Source organism: Cydia fagiglandana, chromosome Z (genome assembly GCF_963556715.1).
Source record: "Cydia fagiglandana chromosome Z, ilCydFagi1.1, whole genome shotgun sequence".
Lineage (NCBI taxonomy): Eukaryota > Metazoa > Arthropoda > Insecta > Lepidoptera > Tortricidae > Cydia > Cydia fagiglandana.
Genome location: NC_085959.1, coordinates 37735350 through 37752505, shown reverse-complemented (window position 1 = coordinate 37752505; position 17156 = coordinate 37735350). Strand labels below are relative to the sequence as shown.

Sequence of the window (17156 nt, the reverse complement as noted above, 5' to 3'; positions counted from 1 at the left end):
CTCCACTTCTCACTCCGCAGCGCCCCGACGCGGACTGTGCCGAGAATCACACAACGCTACAAGCATGGCCGAGCTTGCGCGCGGATGCCTCAGCCGCGCGAAAATTAGAGGCAGGACAAGAACGTAAAAGGACACCTTCATGGTCAGCTTACTAGAAAATGAGCCTGCTCTCTCGTCCTGCCTAAATTTACGCTAATGTTAAAGAAGCGGGGTCAAAATAGATTGTAATGACGAAAAGTAAAATCTTGGGTGATCAAGACTATAGGAGAATTTTAAAGTTGTCGAACGGTACAAGACAATATTAATTTACAGTTCTTAAAATAGTATAAAATATGACAAATAATTTCAATAGGATGCATCTAAAGAATGCAAACAATCCAGATGGATAAATTAATTATAGCACAGAAAACTGGTCTGACCCGGTCATAAAAGATGTTCTCTCACACGAAGTCGAAAATACAGTAAAATGTCCAGCGGGTCGGACAAATCTGCCGAGCTACATGCACTAAAACAATCTAAAATTGTACAAAATCACGAGTAGAGAACAAAAATACCTGATCATAAAAATAAGGTCAATCCTGATCCGATGCCTGCAAGCAAATATTTCGCTTGCGCACCTATTTAGTATCACTGATAGTAGGTATTTTTTCCGATTTTAGTCCGAAAATTTCGCCAAAAGTCTACGCACTGATACAACACTGACATCACTGGATGGTCCCGTCAAGTATCTCGCCAAGAACATGATTTCCCTGGCTGCGGTGAATTCGCCGGTGCCGTTCCATCGGCGAATACAATACACCGAGAAAAATCAAAGGCAAAAGCTGAAGATTTGTCGCGGCATTTACTACATTTATATCCTTTCCATGGTTTTTATCAAGCCAAAATAAAAAGTTTCACTTTTTACGTAGGCCTCATAAAATACATCGATAAAACTAGCGCTATTTCGAGGTCCATCCGGATAGTAATTTTTTTTTTTCACTTAGTGGCTTCATATCTGTCTCGTCAACTTATTCAGATGCTTTAAAAGCATGTCTAAACAAATATGTTATTCCTTTCCATGTTTCAAATAAGATGTCTGTGAAATCATCATTGTTTGTTGGTTCACGGTGCCTTTCTGGATGATGATTCCTGGAGGATGTGTGTGTATAATTGATTTCAATGGCATCTTATTCAAATCACCGATGATGTAAGTTGTCTTGCTCTGTCCTTTGAACGACGATTCCTTTCCGTGATCCAAATCAGCTAAAACTGAAATCGCCATCATCATAGGTGGTCTCGATTGATTGTGTGTTATTGGCTGTCGTGATTTCAGTCAAATCTTATTCAAATCACTGATAGCTATGATGTTAACGTTTTTTATTGTAATTTTGTTATCCTTCATTAAATTCATCCTCGTTGCATGTGTTTTAGTTTCCATTTTTCCTTCCCATGAGTTCAATAAGAATGTGCCGAAATCGTCATCCATGGTAACAGCACGCTCCGATGTCTCGTGAAATGATTTCGGGTAATCTTATTCAACTCACCGATAAATTGTTACAAAAACGATTACAAAGTTTTTCCTTGTTTCAGACCTGTTCTCAGTTTTCTATCTTCACCAGCTTATATTCTTCTGATTTCTTCACGTCTTGCGTACAATTTCAATTGTGCCCGATGGAAACCAGTGGTTGATGACGCACCCGGGATATGGTTTACAAAATAGCCCAATTGAAATAATAGATGTAATAGATGGTATCCTTAACTTTTCAGTCCGAAGATTCACGAGCCTTTAAATGTCCCATTTCTTTTACGTTTGGCCTGCTGTCAATTGTAATTTCTTTACCTCTAATTTATTTCTTATTTTTCGGCAAAGGGAGTCTTATAATGTTGCATAGAAGATCCTTTCGGGATAGTGGAAGAAAATTGCTGCAGTTGGAGATAGTACAGGCCTCCAAAAGAAAGCTAAAACAAAAGTGTTTTCGTTACATTTCTTTCATCATTTGTATTTTTAATATTTCTTATAAGTAATGCGCTACTTACCTTAAGTAGGATATATTTTGACAAGGCCCAAATTAAGAAGGAAGTCCATTTCGCTCAAAAAGACAGCTACAAGAAAAGAAAAAAATGCTCATTAATAAATCCTAGCAACTCCACAACAATAATACCTATAAAATTTCTGGAAACTAAACTAACAATATTTGAAAAAAATCTAATCTAACGACAGTTCGCTGGACCAATATTACAGGGTTCTATGTTACATTTTCAAGACAGTTGAAATTCGACTTAATGTCACTATGACCATGTTCAAATTTCAGTTCGATTAAAGTGGAACACAGAACCAAGGCCTATTGACTTCCTTGGAATGACGTGACCCTTCATAATTGTACATGTGTGCTCCGTTTCTAGAGCTGTATTGCCAGTAATTACCATAAAAATATTTTACTACAGCAACATTGCTAGAACTGGCTTTGTCTATACGATTTCGAGGAACAAATCCAATTATTTTATCAAATATATTTTGATTTGTATTTTATGAAGTAGTCAATGAAGTCATATGTAAATTATTATTTATTTTTTGAAATATGTAAATTATTATCTATTTCAGTTTGTCTTTGTCTATGTTCATAAAATCTATGAAGGGTAGACGTGCCTCTACCCTCCATGATAAAATTTAAAAAAAATCTTTGTCAATAGGCCTCTTTGATAGGCCTTGATTTGAGTCTGGCCGGTAAGAACATAGACAAGACAAAAGTCTGTAATGTCAATGCTGTCATTTAAGTCATTTAACGCCAAAAATATAAATTTTCATATTTAACGATTTATTCACTTGAAATATATTTATTTACCTATTAATTTAAAAATAAAAACTATTCATATGTACGAGCAACATATCTAAATGCGTCTTCGCACAGACTTAGTTAAATTTAAACCGTTGTCGCTCTTCCTTCCTTGCTGTATTATGTATCCGGCAATGGCGACTTCATCAACAATTCTTATCCGGATTATGAAAAGCCCTAATGTGTGTGTGGAAACCGTTGTAGTAAACCAGAAACAGCGATAATTTCAAGGTAAGAAATATATCAATCTTTAAATAAAAATGAGCGTACTAATTACCAAATTCAAATATAATAATTTAAAAAATCTTACTATCCCCGTAAGTCCCGCGGACGCTATATCGCGTCCGAAATTATAAACTAAATTCATCATAGATGTACAACCTGTCATTGTTTACGAGTAAGCTGGTAAATTTAGACCTTAGGAATTAGCGACGTTAGTAATTAGGAAGTTAGATTATATTGTTTAATTTGTGACTATTTTGTTTTAGAAAGTGAATCATGGCTTGAGCGTGAGATAATAATATAATCCTGGCCCGTCATATGATTTCTTGGAGAAAGCTCAAAGGGCACGTATCTGCTGCATATACAGACTAGTTTTCCGGTGACCAAGAACGCTGCGTGGAGCTGTGGAGCAGAAATGTCCGATAACCGGATAGATGTAATAACAACTTGTAACCTTAAACTAATAACGCATGCCTTATAAATCTATGCTTGTAACCATTTGCCATATCAATGTATGTATTCATATGTATTGCTCCTAACATATATACACTAATCCTAAAAGGAATGAAAATATTTATATCTTAATAATACGTAACTTTTTGTAACCTTTTATATTTGACGAATTTTTAAATATAGTACCTAATCATTATCTTATAACGTATTTCTTTATTTATTTGTGATATGCTAATTTAAGAGCCCAACAACGTGCACACTAGCACCACTGCTAAAATAAATAATCGTGATTATTTAAGTTAAATTTATATTTTACAGGTATTTAAAAAAGTGGCCGCTACTGACTGTATTGTGTATTTAAGTACCTTTTGAATACATCAAACTAGTTTTTATGTTGCTGAATTCGTCTATCTATGAGCTCAAAACAAAAACGGTCGCTTTAGTTTTGAACGGGTAGGTTGACGAATCCAGTAACATAAAAATTAGTTTAATGTATTCAGCAGTGGCGCTAGTGTGCACGTTGATGGGCTCTTAAAAACCTGACCCCAACAAAAAATAAAATAATACAAAAAGAAATTCCCTCTCCGGGATTCGAACCCAGGACCATTAGCTTCCTGAACTGGATTACTGCCAATAGCCGCTAGGGGCGCTAGGCTAAACGGGTTGTCAATTCTAATTACAATGGTATCCTACCGAGCGCTAGTAGTATAAACGAACTTTTGAAGGGGACATTTTTTTGTATGGAGTTATCGTTCTTCTCCTAGTGAGTATTATATTCTTTGCACAGAACGCTGTAATATTGGGCCAGCGAGTTTTTATCACGGGTTACTTGTTCTTTGTCCAAGTCGTAAATTGACTTCACAATTGTACAGTCAGACCGTAAAAAGTCCGCAGCGATTTTGATAGCCCACGCAGTGCAAGTGTCATTTTAAACGTCAAACTTCTATGAAATTATGACGTATAAATAACACTTACACTGCGTGGGCTATCAAATCCGTTGCAGACTTTTATTGGTGCGACTATAATATACCTAATCATTTGACGTCAATAATTTCATTACTTAACTATAACACTGAGTTTTGTCGACCCGGATTAGCGAGGTCCTACTGTATTCCACATTTGAACGGATGCCCAAATTAGAATGTTCAAGAACTTGCATGCAATATTCAATACATCGATAGACCAAATACCGCAATGTAACGAAAATCGCATACAAATCCTTAAACCGTCTAAATGAGTTAGTTCCCGATTCCCCGGATTCTTGATTCTTCAGATTCCCGTATATGTAAGTTCTAAGTTTGTGACGTACTAAAGTAAATTCGGCAATACAGGAATCCGGTGAAACAAAGAATCCGGCGAAACAAAGAATCCGGCGAATCGAGAACTAGCCAAATGGGGCTCCGGTGGTAGGGCTACAGAAAGTTATTGAGAATTGTTAATAAGAAAATTTATTGCTCACCATAAAAAAGGGACAGACGAAGCTTGAAGACGGGAAATTGTGCCATGGTGTGACTTTAGAAACCAATATCAAATAAATCTGAAAATGAATGACTTCATTAGGAGCATTCCATGACATTGATGTCTACCGTTGTCCCGTACAAACGCGAAGTTTCTGAAGATTTAAAAGTAAAGGAGTTTCCTTTTCTATGACAAATGGTCAAAAATATGCACAGAAAAATAATCGCCTGCTTTAAATGCCGAGAAAAAAGTCGCAACACAGGAAATAAAATGCGTTTGTACGGGACAGCCCGTGGAATGCTCCATTAGTAAAATTTTCCTCAGTACATTTGATAATTAATATCGTATATTTAACCACCACAACACACAAGTAACATACAAGTATACGTAGGTAGTTATAGGACAGCAATCAACAATCAATCTTTTTTTTAAGCAGGTACAGTAGACGCCAAAGATATGTTTACACTTATGCACCTTACTCCTTTGTAATAAGGCTAAAAAATTAACATATCTTTAACGTAGGCTGTACCGATCAACACACTGTTAAATGTACATTGGTGGACCAAGCCTTTTGTCTTAATCGTAACCAAAGAGGATTTGAAGTAGAGAGTTACTGTCATGGTAAATTATGTAGCCAAGTTCATTTACTGCCATCTTTCGACAGAAGATTAAAGCTGTTTGAACGCCATTTGACTTTGATCCTTATTCTTTAACTGATATGTGTTAACTTTTTAAATATTAATATTCACGCCATCTACTCGAGCTTAGGCTGAAGGTTGTGGCGCCATCGCTCAAAAACATGGAACTATACCTGTGGCCTATAGTCGAGGAGATGGCGTGAATATTAATACAGTGAAACCTGGATAAGTGAGATCTCAAGGGACGAGCAAATTTGTCTCACTTAAAGAGGTTTTCCACTTACCCAGGCTCCCAGTTAGCCAGGTACAAAGAAATTTCTGTCTCATTTACAGAGGGTTCCATTAATAGAGGTGAGAATAGAGTATATTTCAGTTATCCTCCTCCTCAGTCGTTCACTCTTGACAGAGTGGTCGTGGTTGTATGATGAGACGTATCTATTGTGGATAACGCAGCCCTCGCAATGTGCCTCCATTTGCCACGGTCTTCGGCGTTACGGGAACATTGGACTATGGTGGTTTGTGTCGCAGATTTTATCAGGTCTGTCCAGCGCGTAGGTGACCGACCTCGTGACCGCTTGCCTTCAACTCGTCCCTGGACAACGAGACGTTCCATGGAGTTTTGGTTTCGTGTAACGTGCCCGAAGTATTTGAGGATTCGTATTTGAACAGTCGACGATAATCTCTCCTTCACTTTGAGTTCTTCCAAGATCGAAACATTGGTCCGAAACGCAGTCCAAGGAATACGCAGTAGTCTCCGCCAGCACCACATTTCGAGTGCGTCAATTTTGCGTCGGTCTTTCAGACGCACCGTCCACGTTTCTGCGCCATAAAGAAATATTGGGAAGACTAAGCTTCTCATCAGGCGGACTTTCGTGGTTTTAGTGATGTTGCGGTTGCGCCAGACTCTGTTCAGCTTGTCAACGGCAGATCTTGTGATAGCACATCTCCTGCGGATCTCGTCCTCGCACCCACCATTGTTCGTGATCGTGGAGCCGAGGTATATGTAGCTTTGGACAACCTCACAGTTGCCAATCATGCACGTATGCATGCATACACGTATTTCAGTTATAGAGGTGGTTAATAAGGTATTTAGTAATTATATTTAAACATAAATAAGGTAAAATAATCCTTGTCCTAAATAATGTTTAAGTCAGTTTAAATATTTCTTTGATATTATTTTGAATGATTCTCCAAAGGATAGATATTTCAAAATTAAATTAAATTTAATACGGACTTCACTGCGTATTAGAAATGTAATAAATAAATGAAAATTTATTTTTTCGTGTTACTTATTAAAATTTCAGCTTTCGTTTCGATAGTTTTAACTACTTGCATAAAATGCAAATGCGGAATTTGTGGATAGACTAAGAGTTAGTAAGAATACGGAAATTGTTCAATGAAGTCCAAGTTAGAGAGTTCATAGATTGACGTTATCTCAGATACAGAAGTCAATTCCCTATAAATTTCTAAGAAAACAATTAGGAAAATGTAATCTTATAAATATAGTCTCAGTAAAAGAGGTAAAATACATTCTCTGTCTCAATTATAGAGGTAAATGTGACTATAAAATCACAACAACGAATCCCAGTTACAGAGGTTCGTTTTATCTCAGTAACAGAGGTAATTCAGTGCTAAAGTGTCGGGACCGCACCATGAGTCCCAGCTATAGAGGTTTCTCACTTATCCAGGTCCCACTTAACAAGTTAATACATATCAGTGAAAGAATAAGGATCAAAGTCAAATTATGGCCTTCTAACAGTTTTATGTTCTGTCGAAAGATGGCAGTATATTTACATTGGCTACATAATTTACTTTGACAATCCGTGTCTATAGACTTATTATTCTCTTTGATCGTAACTTAATAAACTAATTGAGGTGTACAAATTTTATTAATAAATAAGGGGTTAAAATTAAAACACGTACTCACCAAATGGTAATTTTTGGAGAACGTATTATTAAATAGTTATGCCATCACAGAGGGTATAATTGGAAACCTGTGGACAAAACGTATGCTCATTATCATTACAAGAAACCGCGGTGACGTCACTATATTATCGTAATCATTAAGTACCTATATAACCTATAGGTAGGTTTACATTGTTATTATATTCGATCGGTATTAGATTTTAATTCTAATATTTTTATGGAAAAAATATGTGAATGTGATGAAGAAACAATGATACACTTTTTACAGGGCTCATTTTATTTTATTGATATCATCTAAATAATCAGAATAATATAATTTATCATTTTAATTTTACTAAATCTACACTTAGGTAGGTAATAACTAGGTAGAGTCAATACATTTTTCGCCTTATTTCAAAGGAGTAATGCAAAAGTGTAAACATATCTTTGACGTCGACTGTATGTTAACACTCGTAGGTTTAATAGTACTCCCAATTGAATATACTTATACATCATCAAATAAAAAAAAAAAATCGATATGCCTCGGGCCACATGCACCATCCCACTAACCCGGGGTGAAGCGGTTAAACTGTTAAACCAGTGTCAAATTATACTGGTAACCATGGGAACTGCAGGTTTAACCGGTTAACCAGGGTTAGTGGAATGGTGCAATAGGCGCAAAGTATCCTAGCCACTCCTTCTATTGTTACAAAGCACAGACTATTTAACATATTGACATCACTTTTGTCACTTCACCTATAGATGGCATTGCATTCGAAAAGGTTTAATTTTCTTACACTTTCACCAAACACTAGAAGCTCCACGCATTAAAATTATTATATAAATAAGTGATATTATTCATATAAATTTCACTGTAATATCGAATCAATAGGAAGCACTATTTCATGGATTGGTTGGTTGGTTTTAAAATATTTATCACTCCAATTTATGAATATACATACTTATTACTAAGTAAGTATAAAATACCTAATCTGTGAAAAATATTTTTGTCTACACGCCTAAAATCCTTCCCTTTCAGTAAGTAGGTACCATAGACCTGGTTCATTGGTAGGTACCTACAAAAGACAGACAAATAAACCGCACTTCACTTAGTTTTAAAACCTTCCAATAGATGGCGTAATTTTTATTTAGCTTTACATAACCTTTATGTTTAAGTATTATTAACTTACCTAAAATATACGAGTAAGTATTTTTATTAAAAGTAGCAAATGATTGTTCTTAAAATCTTACACTCACACACAGTCAATAATTAGAAAAAAAAATGCAGAAAGGTAATGACACTAATTAATGATACAATGACACGCTCACCAACGCACTAAAACGGACTAGACTAATAGACTGTCCAGACCACGACTTGAGTACTAACTGCTCGCGACGATCGATCCAGGTATTTTAGGGTACCTAGGCATGCGCATTAGGTCGGCATGCGCAGATATAAGATTCTATATATCCCCATTCTTTTTCCTTCTCTAAGGGTGGTATTCCATTTGTCCAATATCTTGGTCCAATATCATTGCGTCTCATTCTCTTATTGAGCAAAATGTGACAAAAAATACATATGGGACAAAGAAATTGAATTGGAATACGACCCTATAAGTCCCTTTCAGGTGCATCCCACACGGTCTGATATTCAAAATGTATTATAATTATTGAAAATAGCCCCGAAACGAATACTAACTGAATACTGTATAACTGCAATGAGGTCTAGACTAGATCGCTAGCGTCCTGTATGCACCCAGATCGATAGTTAGGACTTGCGCTTTATGCAATTCTTTGTCCACAACTATTTGAATACGAATCAGTAAAACGCCATCTATGTTACGTGTTGTCCTCCAAGTAGTTCTGGCCTTTTTCTCTAGATGGAGGGAGCTGTAGTAGGTAACTAAAGTTGTTTAAAAATAACTCGAATAGACGCAATAACCCCATAGTGGAAATTATCCCGGTTAACCTTGCGGTGATCTTTGAACTTTTAATTTTTTTGTTAATTTGTGTATCACAGTAGCGCGTAAGTAACCTTTTTTCTATCTTAAATGAATTATAATTGCATAGAGCCTGTGGAAGAAATACAATATGCGTTATTTTATAAACTTTTCACTCGCAAGCAGCATGAGCAAACAATTTTAAGTCGCTGAAAAGCATTTATGTTGATGAATGAAAAACAGAAATTGAGTGTAACTGTAGATAACTCTTACGACGCACTCAATAGAGACTACCGCGAGTGAATTCGCCGCTAGGGGCGCCACTGTGGGGCAGGTCACTTCCAATCCAATGTCACTACATTTCTTGTGAGATTTTACGAATATTCGTGTTTATTTAAAATGTGTAAAATTAAAATTAATATGCAATGCAATACAAAATTTATGTTATGAATGACTATAAAAAAGTTTTACTAAGAAGGTAGTAGGTACATGCAGAAAATAACGCGGCATTCTATAGTAGCGAATTTTGAGGTTAAGACAGGCTTGAGTGTCTTAGTAAAACGTATTTTTTTGTCAATTTTAACCAATCGTCTTCACTTCTTTGCTTATATTTCTCTATGCTTCACACTAAAACATCACTTGAAACTTCACAGTATGACATGTTATCGGTCAGTGCCCAATAATAATGTTCTAAAACGCGCAACCACAAGTTTATATATAACTCTCATCAATATTTTTAATAGCGCCACCTACCGGCAACCTATAAAACTATCTCGTTCAACTTCCCCAGCCCTGAAAAAAGATGGCGCCCTTACCTTGCCCGACACGCACGCAATTCACACATGCCAGTTGAATTCAGTTTCTCCAAGTTCGCCAACCATCATCTACACTCTACAGCTTCACCAACAATCGAGTGTCAGAGATTTAAAGACGAATTTCCAAAAACGTAGTTCGAAGTAGGACCCTTTGACCAGAAATAACAACTTTTTTTTTAATAGACACCTACTTATATGTATATCGCCCGGGCCGGGTGATCTCGTTTGTGAAATTTAGAGCCATGCTGCGCAGTTGCGCACGCAACTACGCATCAGGTCTCTTTTCTTCCGTATATAGTGTGAGATAGAATAAATGCGCGCGCATAGAAGTGCAATACGCATGGCGTTTGTTTTTATGCAACGACGCATATGCGCGCGCACTGTATTCTTGCGTCAGAGTTTAAATTAGGACATTACTTCTTTTGCGACGCATAAAACGAAATTTAAAAAAACTAAGAAAATTCATTAAAGTTAGGTAGAAAAAATGTGACTTACCTCCTTGTTTAGTAAAGAAGCTTCAAAAAGCACTGAAACTGCACTCTGAGTTGCGTTCTGCCGTCTGCCTGCCTTTATCCCAAAGAAAATTTTAAAAAACTTACTTTCTTTATGGGCGAACACTGGCTACCAACCGCTGCGCAGTTCCAAATTCAAAACCTCAAAGAAGCGCAAGTTATTTCAACGCAAAACGAAATTCAAGTTTCGAAAAAACCGTTAAAATAGCTCGCGCGCTGAAAAAATAAAGGCTTCCAAACCGGTGGCAAAGGAAGTAGAAATCTAGATTTAACCGGTTTGGCTACTCTACTCACCAAAAGAAGACGTCATGTTCGGAACGGAGGCGCGAGCGAAATGGACGAAGCCTAGAGCTTTAGCTCAGAAGCTGGGTCTAGACCTAATTTGCGCATGCCCATTGGCATCGATCGAGCCCCAGGACGTCTGGCGTTGCCTAGTAACCCTAGCCTCCCTAAGTGGGATGAGGGCTGCGGTGCTCAAAGTTTACGTTTATGTAATTGACAACATTGTGAAATGCAGGATACTGATTCTGTTTTGTTTGATTCAGTGCGTTGTGTTTTGATTCAGTAGGTAGATACTTACTTGTAAAAAAATGTTGAACTACATAGGTACTTTTTTTGCTAATATAAATGCTGCCATGATTGGTTGGCCAGGAAAATTACTTAGGTAGGTAGGTTAGGTAGGTACTGGCTGCACTGCAGCAGGCAGTAATTGAGTCAAATAACAGGAGAGGATTGTTATGTATATATGGTTTCGAGCGGGTGATGGGAGTAGAAGTCAAACACCTTATGTGTGATAGTATAAGAACTTAAGAACGTTTATTCTCTAAATGCCTGCCTATATATTATACACGTTAGGTTACGCTTACACAAGCAATATGCGTTTATGTCAAAGTCAAAGTCAAAAGTCAAAAATACTTTATTCATGTAGGCCTAGTAACAAGCACTTATGAACGTTTTACATAATAATATATTATCTTAAGCTAATTATCAGAGCAATTTATTGAAGTTAATATTATTCCATAGTAATATTGGATTATTATACAGATCAAATTTAATACTAAGAATTTCACAAAAAGATCGTCAAACATAAAAAAAAAATTGTATAAAAAATACTAGTCTAGAATGTTTCTAGAATAAAATCTAAATGTCAATAACAAATGTCAATAAAACTTAACAAAGAAGTACATACATTGAATTATCTATTTCGAGTCACCATTAATCCCACGTTGTTTTATCACTCATGTAGTCTTGTGTGGTATAATAAGCTTTAGAAATAAGTTTACGCTTTACATAATTTTTAAATTTATTAATTGATAATTCAGTAATATGGTTTGGAAGTTTATTATAAAATCTTACACAATTACCCATGAATGATTTTTTAATTTTATGGAGCCGTGTGAAGGGCACTGCAGTAAACCAGTATGTTGCAGTAAACCAGAGTGTTACTGTTAAATACTAAAAGTGGCTAATTGCCATATTACAAGAGCGCTGCGACAGTATCTCGCCCGCGAGATAAATTACCGTCTTTTACTAAATGTATTAATTTGAGAGGGACGGGAGGCAAGGTCTAGGTACTGGAGAAAATAAATAATGTCATCTTTTAAAATAAATCTTCAGTATGTCCTCGTTGTCATTATTAAATTTATTATATGAGCCGCGACTATACATATATTTTATACTGCTTTTGTGGGTAATAATAAATACAATTTATACAATATTACGCTATACATAAGAAATATATGCTATTAAAACATACATATAAATTATAATGTAAATAATCAATATAAAAATACTGAAAACGCCCAAGAAACTTTGGGAGCCGCTGCCTCTCTCCCCTTTGAAGGAAGTTTCCAGAACCTTATGCAATTGCATACCTATATAAAGTTCTAGTGTTTGTATCGTACCGTACTACATACACTACAAAGTTAGTTTTTCATTTGTAAAATGTCGCCACTATCGCAACATGGGAACCCGTTTTATGTGGCAATGTAAGTTCCAATTTTGTCCGCTGAATATAAAATAACTAGATAAGAACCCGGCTTCGCTCGGGTATAATAAAAGATAATACTCATTTTGGATTAAATAATTATTTCATTTTAGACTAAACGTTTATCAAGGCGGCGGTTAGCTATCCCATCTCCGAAAACTTTATACTTATGCGTTTATTAAAACCTCGATCTTTCCCCTTTTTACCCGACTGCGCGACGCAAAGGAGGGTAATTAGTTGACCTTAATAATGTTTGCCCGAACAATCATTGCCAACATTTTCAAGAGCCCGGTTTATTGCAGGTTTAGTTCGAAAATGATTTAAAATGTTTTTTTTTGCATTTCTATAGTGGCTATAGTACCCTAGTAGCATTTTCGTTGGGGCCCACGGTGCCAACGATAGGGAAAACGTTGGGATGAGGTTCGTTCCGTAGCCAACATTAATTTTGTATTGGCCCACCATCGCATTTACCAACCTTCGCTGTGGCACAGATGCCCAACAATGGGCCTTTGTGTATTTTGGTACCGTTGGCTAAACAACGATGATATTCGTTGGCCCAATGATGACATATATCGCATTTACCAACATTGGCAGTGACAGTGATGCCCAACAATGGGCCTTTGTGTATTTTGCTACCGTTCGCTAAACAACCATAACATTCGTTGGCCCAATGGTGACGAATACCGCATTTACCAACATTGGCTGTGGCACGGATGCCCAACAATGGGCCTTTGTGTATTTTGGTAACGTTGGCTAGTCAACGATATCATCCGATGGCCCAATGATGACAAATATCGCATTTACCAACATTGGCTGTGGCACTGATGCCCAACAATGGGCCTTTGTGTATTTTGCTACCGTTCGCTAAACAACCATAACATTCGTTGGCCCAATGGTGACGAATACCGCATTTACCAACATTGGCTGTGGCACGGATGCCCAACAATGGGCCTTTGTGTATTTTGGTAACGTTGGCTAGTCAACGATATCATCCGATGGCCCAATGATGACAAATATCGCATTTACCAACATTGGCTGTGGCACTGATGCCCAACAATGGGCCTTTGTTTATTTTGGTAACGTTGGCTAATCGTCGATATCATCCGATGGCCCAATGACGACAAATATCGCATTTACCAACATTGACTGTAGCATTGGTGCCCAACAATGGGCCTTTGTTTATTTTGGTAACGTTGGCTAATCAACGATATCATCCGATGGCCCAATGACGACAAATATCGCATTTACCAACATTGGCTGTAGCATTGATGCCCAACAACGGGCCTTTGTTTATTTTGGTAACGTTGGCTAATCAACGATATCATCCGATGGCCCAATGACGACAAATATCGCATTTACCAACATTGACTGTAGCATTGATGCCCAACAATGGGCCTTTGTGTATTTTGGTAACGTTGGCTAATCAACGACATCATCCGATGGCCCAATGATGACAAAAATCGCATTTACCAAAATTGGCTGTGGCACTGATGCCCAACAATGGGCCTTTGTTTATTTTGGTAACGTTGGCTAATCAACGATATCATCCGATGGCCCAATGACGACAAATATCGCATTTACCAACATTGGCTGTAGCATTGATGCCCAACAACGGGCCTTTGTTTATTTTGGTAACGTTGGCTAATCAACGATATCATCCGATGGCCCAATGACGACAAATATCGCATTTACCAACATTGACTGTAGCATTGATGCCCAACAATGGGCCTTTGTGTATTTTGGTAACGTTGGCTAATCAACGATATCATCCGATGGCCCAATGATGACAAATATCGCATTTACCAACATTGGCTGTAGCATTGAGGCCCAACAATGGGCCTTTGTGTATTTTGCTACCGTTCGCTAAACAACGATAACATTCGTTAGCCCAATGGTGACGAATACCGCATTTAACAACATTGGCTGTGGCACGGATGCCCAACAATGGGCCTTTGTGTATTTTGGTAACGTTGGCTAGTCAAAGATATCATCCGATGGCCCAATGATGACAAATATCGTATTTACCAACATTGGCTGTGGCACTGACGCCTAACAATGGGCCTTTGTGTATTTTGGTACCGATGGCTAAACATTCGTTGGCCCAGTAAGCACAAATATCGCATTTACCAACATTGGCTGTGGTACTAATGCCCAACAATACCAGTTCAGTTTGCTTGTGGCGTCACTAGATGGCGTTACTGTCTCCAAACATCGAAGTTATAGTTATTTTCTCGATTATTCCGGATATAATCATAATATTTTTTAAAAGTAACTTATAAATCTAATAGCTATAACTATAAAATTTATACATAAATTTAAAAAATTGTATTTTACCAACATTTTCTCAATTTAAATCTCAAAAAACAAAAATCTCGCTTACGAAGTTTCGAAGTGCGGTTAGTATATATACAAATTAGAGTGTATAGTAAGTGTACTTGCTTTGGCAGTACATATACTAAAATTGGAACGACACAGAGAAGATTAACAACAACTGCTGCCTAGGGCTTCATGTGGATACAACCAATGCCTACCGTAGTGTAATTGTAATATTTATCAGCAAAGGCCCAACGTCGTATTACACAACCACTTACTTAACGTAGGGTAGGACTCGTAAACAAAAGCCCATTACATAATTAGACTGTAGGCACACTATAAATTACACAACTATTTACCTACGGTAGTATTGTAAGAATCCTTTAGAACACAAGGCCCAACGTTAAAGTTACAATGTTGGCCCTTTGTGGGACAAGCTGTGTTGGTCCTTCAACCTGGTGCACGACTACCTACCGACCTACCTGACTTGCCGTTGGGTAATTGTTGAATTTGCAAACAGAAGCACAACGAAAAAATTGCCTTTTTTTATTTTTTTGCAGTTGGCCCTACAGCAAGCCATACGGCCAAATGTAACAATTAACCAACCATCAAACAAATGTGTATAGGCCCAACCACGACCAAACCAAAACCACCACCGTTGAATAATTGTATGATTTATTTAAATAGGCCCAACGAAAAAATTACTCTAATGGCCCTCTGTTGGGAATCTTCGGGGGGGGCCTTTGTCGAGGGCCCTCCAGCAAATCGTACGGCCAAATATAACAATTAACCAACCATCAAACAAATGTGTATAGGCCCAACCACGGCCCAACCAAAACCACCACCGTTGAATAATTGTATGATTTATTTAAATAGGCCCAACGAAAAATTACTCTTATGGCCCTCTGTTGGGAATCTTCGGGAGGGCCTTTGTCGAGGGCCCTCCAGCAAATCGTACGGCCAAATATAACGGTTGCCCAACTAATACGTAAACAAAGGCCCAACAAAATCCCTACAAGAAAATGCTATTAGGGTAACCTCTATAGTGATTATAGTAACTGATATTGAAATAACCGGACCTAACCTAACCGGACTTAACGTAATCGTTTTTTGTCAATTTTTGACCCCCCCCCCCCTAAAATCATCCAAAAATTCGAAAATTCTTCGAATGACCCCGTTTCCTCCTACGTCATGCTACCATCATCCGATGTCCCGACCCCCCCCCCCCCTAATTTGAAATGACGTAATTTATGAATAGCCCCTAACGGCCTAACCCACTTTTCAATTTTTCTGTTAGTAGTTTGGTTCTATAAGGATCGCAGTTCCAACCTAACCTAACCCCCTTTTCTGGTAGCAGTTCGGTTCTGTAAGGATCGTAGTTCTAACCTAACCTAAACCATTTTTATGGTAGCTGTTCAGTTCTTCAAGGATTGCAGTTCAAACCTAACCTAACCCACTTTTCTGGTCGTACGTAGTTCTGTTCTGTAAAGGCAGCAGTTCTAACCTAACCTGCTTACTTGTTGCATTTCGGTTCTGTACCTCTCACCTAAGGGGCTGTCCATAAATTACGTCATCGTATTTGACCATTTTTGAATTTTTGACCCCCCTAACATCATCCAAAAATCATGCTTCGAATGACCCCGTTTCCTCCTACGTCATGCTAGCATCATCCGATGTCCAGACCCCCTCCCCCTTATTTGAAATGACGAAATTTATGAATAGCCCCTAACGGACTAACCCACTTTTCCATCTCAAAGGAGGGAACCCAAATTTCATGCACCCATCATGGCACTAAAATGTCAGTATGGAAGTTGTGAGTACAATTTCATCTCAATTCACCTGACGATTTATAAAAAGACATGCTGACGTTATTTTTATTTATTTTTACTTGAATTTACAAAAAATATATCTTATATAAAAATAGTACAAATTACTACAACAATCAGTCTTTTGCAATTAAATACATATAAATAAACGAATTAAACTAAGTATATCATATAAAGTTAGCCTTTCACAAAACCAAGTATAATAAGGCTATGAGGTATTCCACCAAAGATTAGCAAGGACCATGATTCCATCAGAGATGTGCAAGGATGCGTA

The 17156-nt window shown here is 37.4% G+C and overlaps 1 long non-coding RNA gene across 1 annotated transcript; it reads right to left on the bottom strand.

The window, feature by feature from the left end:
• Window positions 1-837: 837 nt before the first annotated feature.
• On the bottom strand, window positions 838-11082 carry LOC134678502 (uncharacterized). Its single transcript, XR_010100193.1, has 5 exons — window positions 11051-11082; window positions 7512-7578; window positions 4948-5025; window positions 2017-2082; window positions 838-1938 (listed from the first exon to the last, which is right to left on the bottom strand). It is a non-coding gene; the product is annotated as an uncharacterized LOC134678502 (long non-coding RNA).
• Window positions 11083-17156: the final 6074 nt, after the last annotated feature.